This window comes from Hippocampus bargibanti, linkage group LG13, assembly GCF_051943395.1.
Source record: "Hippocampus bargibanti isolate YZ-2025 linkage group LG13, ASM5194339v1, whole genome shotgun sequence".
In the NCBI taxonomy this organism is placed as follows: domain Eukaryota; kingdom Metazoa; phylum Chordata; class Actinopteri; order Syngnathiformes; family Syngnathidae; genus Hippocampus; species Hippocampus bargibanti.
In genome coordinates this window covers 6,529,434-6,540,174 of record NC_142746.1, presented here as the reverse complement: position 1 = coordinate 6,540,174, position 10,741 = coordinate 6,529,434, and the positions used below count along the sequence as shown (strand labels likewise).

The 10,741-nt window shown below is 39.7% G+C and overlaps 1 long non-coding RNA gene across 1 annotated transcript in view; it reads left to right on the top strand.

The window, feature by feature from the left end:
* Positions 1-9,768, top strand: part of LOC148889145 (uncharacterized) — a 192,654-nt gene extending 182,886 nt beyond the window's left edge. The window contains exon 3 of the long non-coding RNA XR_016116942.1: positions 9,559-9,768. This is a non-coding gene — a long non-coding RNA (uncharacterized LOC148889145). The remainder of the gene's footprint in view (positions 1-9,558) is intronic.
* The last annotated feature ends 973 nt before the right edge of the window (positions 9,769-10,741 follow it).

The window sequence follows — 10,741 nt, the reverse complement described above, 5'->3', positions numbered from 1 at the left end:
TTTAACTTTGAATTCAAAATGATTGGCTTTATCACTAGGTCAGGCTGTGATCTGCACCTAAAAATAGGCGGAACATTCTGCCATGTGAATGTCAATCTCCCGAGGTTCCAATGTAAGATGTCAATATTCAACCTGCAAATGACAAGCACACAGGGATTGTGTTCAACAACTTTGCTGGCTCAATGAAAAGGTCACACCAACGTCCACCCATTCTTGAAAGAAATGGCCACATCAAAAATAATACAGAATCTCCTTTTATACTTTGTCCATATGAATTTCTGATGTTACTGTCACTTGCAAACTGAGTCCACCATACAAGATGTAATAATAATAAGAATAATACATTTCATTTTAAGCACCTTTCAAAGCTCTCAAGGACACTTTATAGTCACAGACAAGCATAGGTACTATAATAAATAAAATATAATCACAAATAGAATACAATAATTAAAATACAGTTATAAATACGTAGAAACAGCGAGCTACAAAGAAAATGAAATTCTAAAATTTGAAGACGCAAGGGGAGAATTAAGTGTTGTACGTTCTCTCTGGACATAGTATTTGACTCCGCTGTTTCCAATGCATTGAAGCCTCCTCCCATTCTCCATTAATAATAATAATAATAATAATAATAACAATAATAATACTACGACTACTACTCAAAGTCAAAGTCAGCTTTATTGTCAAATATGCTAATATGTATGACATACAGCACAGATGAAATTACTGTCCTCTCGGACCCAGCATGCAAGGAACTTATTACTAATTACTTTAACAAACATAATAAACATGAAAACACCAATTTGCCGGGAGAGGGGAGCCGCTGCGTGTTCACGCGCCGCCATCTTGGGGAAAAACAAAAAAAAACAAAAATAGCAAATATGACAACACAAAGACACAGAGTCATTCATTCTTCAGGATTTGCTGTACCCTCTTTGTGATGACATGAAGCAGTTCTAGTTGAAAGAGGAGAGGATCAAAGCATCCATGTTAGCAGTGGATCAGGGATGTCATGGGGCGATTTGTACGTCTACTACAAGCTAAATGTTGAAAGCAAACACGAAGCTGTAGCATCCGTTGACGAAAAGACATTGTCTCACATCTCCTGTCACACATAAATCCGCTTCAATTCCAAGCCGCGACAGTTCCACATACGCATCGGCGCTCTGCGCCGACGCTGCTTTCTTCTTATAGCGGGCTCCTCAAGCCATGCATCCATCCAACCGCAGACTGTCGAACAGCACTGACCTTTCCGCTTAATAAAGCGGGGCTGTGAAGATGCTGCCCATTACAGGTGCAAAAAAAACACAATGGCCCCTTTGGTGTCCAGCGATGACAGTCAAATGGCTCTGACATTCCTCCCATTCAAAAACAGTACTGGCACATTCATGCGGCCGAAAGGCGCAACCGCTCAGCACAGTCTCCTCCTTGATGATTGTCGTGGCCAAAAATGCTGAAACACAATCTGTACAATAATAATAATAATAATAATAATAATAATAATAATAATAATAATAATAATAATAATAATAATAATAATAATAATAATATGGCCTTAATCGTCCTACAATGGGGTAACTTGCAATATGCAGCAGCAACATTGAAGAATGTGGGAAATGGGGGTGTGAAAGTCAAAAAGTGTAAAGTATTAGATGCACTTTTTTAACATTAATATGGCTTGTTTTTTTTTTACATTAATATGTCTTGTAGGGCGGTAGCCGAGTGGTTAGCACACCGGCTTCACAGTGCAGAGGTCGCCGGTTCGCGTCCCGGCCTCCCTGTGTGGAGTTTGCATGTTCTCCCCGGACCCGCGTGGGTTTTCGCCGGGTCCTCCGGTTTCCTCCCACACTCCAAAAACATGCATGGCAGGCAGATTGACCACTCCAAATTGTCCCTAGGTGTGAGTGTGAGAGTCACTGTTGTATGTCTTTGTGTGCCCTGCAATTGGCTGGCAACCAATTCAGGGTGTCCCCCGCCTCATGCCCGAAGACAGCTGAGATAGGCTCAAGCAACCCCCGCGACCCTAATGAGGAATAAGCAGTACGGAAAATGAGATGATAATATGTCTTGTTCTGGTGGATACATTCAGACATGACATAAACATGACAACATTTACAACAATATATGAGTTATGGTCATTTCGGAAACATTCAGGATAACTCATTTATATAGATGAGCGTTAGCCCAGTGTTCATTGCAATTTAAATATGCCGATTTCAACAGAAACGCCCAGACAATGTGCTGACACAAATCAACGTTATTTCTGCTTCTTACTTTCCAACAATGGTGGACCGTCCGGGCCTGCAAGGCATTCTGTGCTTGCCTAAAAATATCTGAATCACAGACTGATGTCAATTACATTTTCTCAATGAAATCTTATGAAATATTTTTAAAATCTCTTTCAGGTTCCCTTCATTGCTTTCCCCTGTTGTGCTGCTTCCAGGTGTGCATTTTTGTATTTCAGCATTTAACCAATCAGATTTCTGCCATTATTTGTTTCCAGGGTCTGAAATCTGTCTCGGTTTGCAAGGTGGTGCTGGCGCTTGTAGATCCCAAACAAGCAGGCAGGAGAGAGCAGCAGGTTGTATTTGAGAAATTGTATTAAAATAAATTCAGCAGCAACCAAATCTAAACCATCATAATAATCTGAACAGAAAAATACAAAGTATCAAAGAAAAATAAAGAGTAAAAGTCTGCCAAGATGAAACCAACTTGACAGGGTGAAGCAAACACATTCAATGCATACAATGCATACAATGACCCAGCCCCGAATGGTCGTGCCTGGAGTCCTTTTAACTGCCACTGATGAAGATGACCAACACCCTAGCAACTGAGGGCGAGGCCGACAGCACTATCCGTTGGTCGCCAACCAGAACGTGGCAGTCTGCCACTGGTCAGGATAACTGGCACCTGTGCAGGTGCAGGCGAGGCCGACAGCGCCACCCATTGGTCGGCAACCAGATCATGACAAAATCTACCTTATCAGTTCTCTGGACCCCGTAGCATAAAATAAATGTCGATAAAACTGTAGCTTTAAATGAGATTTCGACTACGCGACACCAAGGCCTTCCCGCAGGCCTTATTTCCTGGCTAAAGGTACCCTCCAGTGAAATTGTAGTAAATCACACTACACTTATTGTAAGAGTTTTAGTGGCAGCTGTTGCTGCAGTATACGTTGTATGTCATAAAAATACCATATTTTTTCGATTATAACACGCACACTTTTCGACCTAAAAAAGGGTGGGCGTTATAAACGAGGCCTGGGGAAAAAAATCTCATATATATTTTATGCTTTATCCCTTCCAGGAGGGGGCAGTATTTCCATGGCTATTCTCCATAGTCTTACTTGTTCCACCTTCAGCTGTTGTTAAGTTTCGATTGTCTGAAAGACCCGGATAACTTGCATTCCTTTTTTTTTAATCGTTGATTACCATTTCTTTAGCTACGCTTCGTTTCCTTTCCTCGCCTCCCCTCCCCCACGCTGAAACGTGAGTTAAGCATTGCTGTTTTGCACAATTACCAATATCCAGAGTTTCAATTCAGTGTTCTTCATAATGTAATTGATATACTGTTACCCGTTAGATGGCTACTCAGGGTATCAAGAGAAAATGTCATTGATCATGCTGAAATTCATGGAACTGGAGGAGCGAGTTGAGAATTCACTCTACCAGAGAATGGAGAAAACAGAAAGTCATGCTGAAATATATGAATAAAACCAAAAAAGCACAAGGAAGACAAGCCATGTATCCCAGACATGGAGAAGGAACTTTATGAATGGATCATTGACCAAAGAAGTAGTGGGTACATGGTCAGATCACTTCACTCGGACTTTGAGGGATTGTAAATAAATATTGTTAATTTCATTTTAGTATTGTGTTCATAGTTTACATTGTCAATAAATGATTTTTTTTTTATCATGGACACGTGTTGTCACTTACAATGCTTGGTCTGAGCCGAGAATAAGTGAAACAACATTTTACACCTATTTTTAATCGAAAAATTACGGGTTTGCGTTATACACATGTGCGCGCTATACTCCAATAAATGCGGTAGTTATTAAGGGTTGCATTGATTCAGACGTAGCACTCACTACTGTACTGAAGGCCGAAGTGCAAAATTGATGGCTCGCAAGCCTTTTCCAATGTAAATAACCACATGATATCCATGTCACTCCGCTCACTAATAACATACAGTGGGGCCTCAGTTTACGAACGCCTTGCCTTACGAACTTTTCGGTTTACAAATGTTAAATTTATGAAAATTAAACCTTGGATTACACAATACTTTTCGCGATACACACCCCCCCACCACAGATGGCGGAGTAATCTTCCGCGGAAGAACACCAAAGCACATGAGCGAAAAGCGCCCCAGCAGGCCTGCCTTTCTACACCCCCTTTCTCTGAATGCACACGTCAATCCAGAGCGAGCACAGAGAGAGAGAGAGAGAGAGAGAGAGAGAGAGAGAGAGAGAGAGAGAGAGAGAGAGAGAGAGAGAGAGAGAGAGAGAGAGAGAGAAAGAGAAACACACGTCAACCGCATCCAATGAGTTTTTTTACAGATATGTTTGCTTTTTTGGGACCGAAAAAGACACCACAGGCTCGTGTTCAGCCTAAGAAGACACAAAAGAAAAATTACAGTAGAAGAAGTAGAAGGAAGGAGATCATTGAGAAACACGAACAAGGTGTGCGTTTGTCTTATTTAGCCGCTTAGCAGATATGCTAAGTCCATTTCAATGTGTATCATTGTGTTCAGTTGATAGAAAAGGCTTGGCATGATGTTACCCTTCGATCCTTGAAAGCAGCATGGAAGAATTTGTGGCCCGCATGCATCCTTGAGGGGACTTTTGAAGGATTTGATCCTCATGACTCTGTTGTTTTGGACGACATTGTTTCCATTGAACAGAACATGGGATGTGAAGTGGATGCAGATGACATTGAGGAGCTTGTTGCTGACCATAATGAAATCCTCAACACACAGGATTTGATTTGCTAAGTGGAATGATGTGCCGGCTTTTATTGAACAGTTCCATTCAGAAAAGACTGTGGCTATGAGAATCATCAACATGATGAATGAGAATGTGATGCCTCAGTTTCGTAATACCTTACAAATCAGAAAGAAACAGGTGTCAATTAAGAGCCAGCAACGGCCATCACAAATGTAAATAAAGTGACTTTATTATATAGTGGTGTATTTCTTTCATTACAATATAATAGCACATTTATTATACATAGAATAAGGTATGTATTATGTAGTTTAAAGGCTTATTTAGTTGAAAATTATATTTTATGGAGACCTGGGAACGGATTATTCTCATTTTAATGGTTTCCTATGGGAATATTTTTTTGGGGGGATACACACGTTTCGCCTTACACACTCTGTCTGGGAACCAATTAAGTTCGTAAGCCAAGGTCTCACTGTAATCGTTTTGTTGTTTTTTTTGCTCCAAAATAATAGATCTGAACTGCCTCAGAATTTCACCATATTCTTGTTTCTCTGCTTTTATATTTCCGGAGGATTTTGGAGCAGATGCTGTGCAAGCAATTACTTCCAGTACTTAAAAGACCGAGAAGATTTATCTGACCAAATATTCTTGTTAGAGAAGGAGTAACCTAAAGATCTTATTAATTTTTTTCTTATTTTTACATGGATTTTTAATATGCCAGTATTCAGTTCGACAGTGGCTGCCTTTGCCAGCAACTCCTGTAAATTGTTTTTCCTACTGTATTTTTCCTTTCCTCATCAAATGAAATATAATGGAATCTAATGACTTCTAATCTAATCTAATGTAATCTAATCTAATCTAATCTAATCTAATCTAATCTAACCTAATTAATATAATCAAAAGTTTTAATTTCCAACACCTACATTTAGTCTTTGAAGGTAGTAAAGAACATTCTAAAACATTTGCAACTCCAAGCATGTTGCATTTGAAAAAAAAACATGCATTCAAAAAATACAGTAATTCAATTTTATTTATCCAGAAAATAATATTTCAGAATAACCATGTATTAATCAAGTCAATGTAACCATGTCCACTGGGGCACATGGTTACAGTGACTTGACTACAATGACTTGTATTGCCCAGTATCCAGTGACGTGCGATGAGGTTCATAGCTGGTGAGGCATTGACGTCATCACAGTCAGATTTACAAACATGAACTCCACAGAGTATCTTATTCACCATTTCATTGGCAACAGTTAACGTGTTTTGTTTAAAATGTCATGTCAGCATTCTTTATATACTGTATACAAACTGTAGCATAGAAAAATAAATAATTAATGAAATGTTATTATAGTGTTACCTTTACTTATATATAAATGAAGTCCAAGTCTCTCTGTCTCAATGGAGATCACGGCCAGTGAAGAATGTCGTTCTTGATTAGTCCTGTTCCGACTGTATGTTTTCAGTCTTTTGTGCTGAGAATGACTGATACTGTCGTAGCGGCCTCACCTATGCACACAGTTTTGAGAAAAATAAAATACAATAAAATAAACACTGTAGTACAGTGTTTATAATGTACAGTGACTGTACATTATATACAGCAGCTAAACTGTAGAAATGTAGTTCATATACTAAAAGCTTTGAACACTTTAATAGCGATATGCAGAGGGACAGCAATGTGGTCTCACTGCAGAGCAAGCCAGCACATTTCGCATAGTGATTGCGCAATCCATGGTGAGCCTCAGCCGGCTAGTGCCTCACCGCTCGTCTATACTTAGTACTTGAACGGTGTGAAAATTCAGCGATTTTGAAAAAAAAATCCAAAAATGGTGAAGTTAAATGGAAAAGAACGTTAAAGTACAAATCACTAAATAAATCTAACTTTTTAATATTTTTTGTCATTTGATATTTCCTTGATGACAGGTGAGGCACAGCCTCCACTGACTGCACGTCACTGCCAGTATTATTTACTTTGCTTACGTCTTTCAGTAGCTTATTCAATCCCTGAACCATCCTGTCGCTATCTGACCTTTGTCATTTCTGAACTTCCTGGAATCAAAGCAAAATAGAGTGAAAAGCATGCGGCATCAAATTTCCATTCTGCAACAAAAATACAAAACATGTTGGTATTGGGCAAACTGGGCTGGATTCAATAAATGTGTGGACTGAGCTCTGCTATTCATACCCTGCATTATTGAATCTCCTATTTGGGTCATTTAGACACGGCAACATTTAGAGAGTATGCAACACAAACCTATAGCAAACACTGTCTTTAGCTGTCTAAATAAACTTCCTCATTGTCATTTATTTATTTTGCTTTATTTGAAAACGCAACTGACGTTGAGAAACTTGTTACAGTGGGACTTTAATCTCAGGGTGCCAAAGGTGAATGCTATGCCCTTTTCTTATCTTGCTGCAGACATGAAAGCTTCACGTCGACAGTGTGATACTTTTCCTACTCCTCAAACTCACACAGCTCTTATGATGGAGGCATTACCACAATAAGAAGAACCCAATCAGTGTGTTTTGGCTGTGAGTGAGAAAGACATATAATTGCTTGCTAAATAGGCAATCAGAGAGGTGATGCCCAAGCAATCAAGCTCGTGTGTGCATTTTGGGGGAGTTTCTACATAAACGATGGTCAAATGCTGAACACGGCTGGGTCTTTTCCTCTACCAAACTGACGTGTCCCTCGATTTTGTTGGAATTAAACGCTACAGCCATGATTTAACACCAAATCGTGGTACAATCGTAAAGTGCGGAGACAATCATCTTTCTTTTAATCGAAGAACAGTGAGTTCCCTTGCGCCATTCAGACAAGAAATTGACTTTATGCCGTATCTATTCCCTATCGGTATGTATTATTTTTACTCTCTGACACTGTCAGTAAATTTGTTTGATTTGTGGTTTAAATTGATTTTTTTTGTATCCCTTACCTTCACAGAATGTTTCAAAAGAGAGAACGGCGCTGCATAGTTGGAACAGAAAGTCTTTGGATATTCCATGTTAAGCAGTTTCTTAAAGCTCTATATCAGTGGTCACCAAACTACGGCCCGCGGGCCGTGTCCCGCCTGTCAGCACATTTGGCCCAGCCCCCTGAACAATACCAGAGGTGCTATCAGATGTTTTTTTTTTTCTATTTGGCCTCCAGAAAAATAAAAAAAATCATTTTAGAAGTCAAAGGTCGGTTTTCGATCATTATCGGTTCCTATTTTAATCAATGTAATCAATGCATGTTGTTTATAATCGTGATTGAACAATACAAACATGCCTCCTCACAATAGAACGCTAAAGGAGTCGGTCACAATGTGAAGCGACACAAGAAAGTGACGTATGAAGGAGTGGAGGGGAGTCCGGTGGTACATTCAGGTGCGCTCAGTTTGGCGCTCTATTTGCTCCCAGACCCGTTTTCTTTTGTAAACCTTCCTGTCAAAGAGAGAACGGAATAATGGCGAAAAGGTTAGGTAAGAGAAAATTGATTCAGAATGCAGGGTATTTAACCTGCAGTGGACAAACGATTATTTTTATGTTAAATGCAAAGAAAAGGCTGGTTGTCTCATCTGTCAAGAGGCGGTGGCGGTATTCGAACAATACAATCTTTGCGGACACTATGAATCCCGTCACAAAGACAAGTACGATAGCTTGCAAGGCCAAATACGAGCACACAAACTGTCAAAGCGAAAAAGTGGACTACTGTCTCAGCAGAATACATTTGTACTCCAAGCTCAGTTTAAGAAGGCATCTGTTTGGGCCAGCTTTCGGGTTGATAAACGGCAGCGGTAAGCCTTTCATGGACGGAGAGTTTGTTAAGAAATGTATGGATGCTGTCGCGGAGGAGTTGTGTCCCGAGAAGAAATATGCATATAATGCCATAAGTCTGTCGGCGAGTACAATCACCAGATGCGGTGAAGAAATCGGGATTAATGTATATGCCCAGCAGCAGCAGAAGACAAAAGAATTTGACTTTTTTTCATTAGCACTGGATGAGCGCACGGACGTGCAAGACACAGCGCAACTGCTCATTTTTATTCGTGAAGTTAGTGTAAACTTTGAGATATGCAAGGAGCTGCCAGCCCTCCAGTCTCAAAGGGACTACCGCAGGAGAGGATATTTTTGACAAAGTGTACCAAACCATGAAGAAGTTGGACCTGAGTTACAGAACTGTGATGCTCTGAAAGCTGCATTCAAGCCCAACAGTCTCATTGACTTCTATGCCGCCCTCCCAAACGACACATATCCAAACATCAAAAAACACGCAATGAAAATGTCCACAGTTTTTGTCAGCACATCTATCTGCGAGAAAAGCTTTTCTCACATGAAACTGCGGAAATCTCTGATCAAATCAAGATTGACAGATGAACATTCGCATCAGTGCTTGAGACTGGCTGTAACTAGAATGGAACCTGATATTGAACTTCTCACCAGCCAGATGCAGACCCACAGTTCACACTGATGAACATACATATAGCTCACTTTTCTGACTTGAATGAGTCATTCTGAGCATAAACAAATATAATCATAATAAAATCTACTGGGATAAAAACCAACTTTACAGCCATACTGGTAGTGAAATGTATTGTGCTGTGTAGGTGCTGTATCACTTTTTTTTTTCACAGGGAAGTTGATGTGAGAGAGCTGCAAACAGCGGTGTCTACAAGCCTACTGGAACCTACAAAAGGATTATAAGGAAGGAACACAAGAACTTTAAGAGACTGTTCATATGTGTCAGAGAGATTCAGCTCTGACAACTGAGCTGAACTTTTATCTGTTAAGATAAGATAATTAACAGAAAGTTAATGTTCCATGGATTTTTTTACTAGAATCATAAAAATGCTACCATGGATATGCGTAACCATGCTACATTAATTGTGATACATGTGGGGGTGAGACACTGTGATTTTGAAACAAAATTTATTAAATCCAGACATCAAAATTGTTTCAACCAAGATGAAACTTGGATGCATCGGAACTGGCCATTCACTTTAATCAAATCTGATACATAAGCCTTCAAGAATACATCCTGTCTCTTTTTTCTTCAACATGACACCAGTACGGTTGTTATGTAACATGAAAGTCAGTTTATACAGTGCTGTACGGTATCGCCACATCAATAAAGTTGCAGCTTGTGAACGCTGAATAACACAGAGCGATCTGCATATGAAACAAAGTGTTATATGCAGAATCAGCCGCTTCTTCAGCAAACACTTTGCTCTTTCACTGTCATGTACACAAACAGACACACTGGTCATCACCCCGCAACTCCTCACTCATCTTTCACCACAGTCTCTGTCTTTCCTTCCTCTCATTCATTGATCTCACTCTCATTGGACTCATCACTCTAAATTCGCTCCAGACAAAGAGCAACCACTGGATGACAATCAGATTAGAGCACACAATCTATTTATGGGTTTGCTTCATACTTCACTCCCCCATCTCTCTTTGTCTGTCCCTCTATCTCGAAGCTTCAAAAAAAGAAAATGGATGACTTTTTTTGTTTGATTTAACATGGAGAAAAAAGTAAATACTATGAAAAAACAGACAGCCTTGGGATTCTTTGCACATTATAAAATCATGTGTTTTAGGTTAAATGAATACTCTGAATTGTCTTTGTTTGTTTATACAGTATATACTTTGATTGATTCGTGATAAGTCTCAGATGTACCCCATTTTCCTTGTGGATGGGTGTCATCACCACAGACCCTAATGAGGACAAAGCAGGAGGAGTTTTCCCTTGCCGCTCCAATTTTATAAAACATTCAAAAAACATGTTTTCTGTGTGTTAAATTGCCCATACGTGTG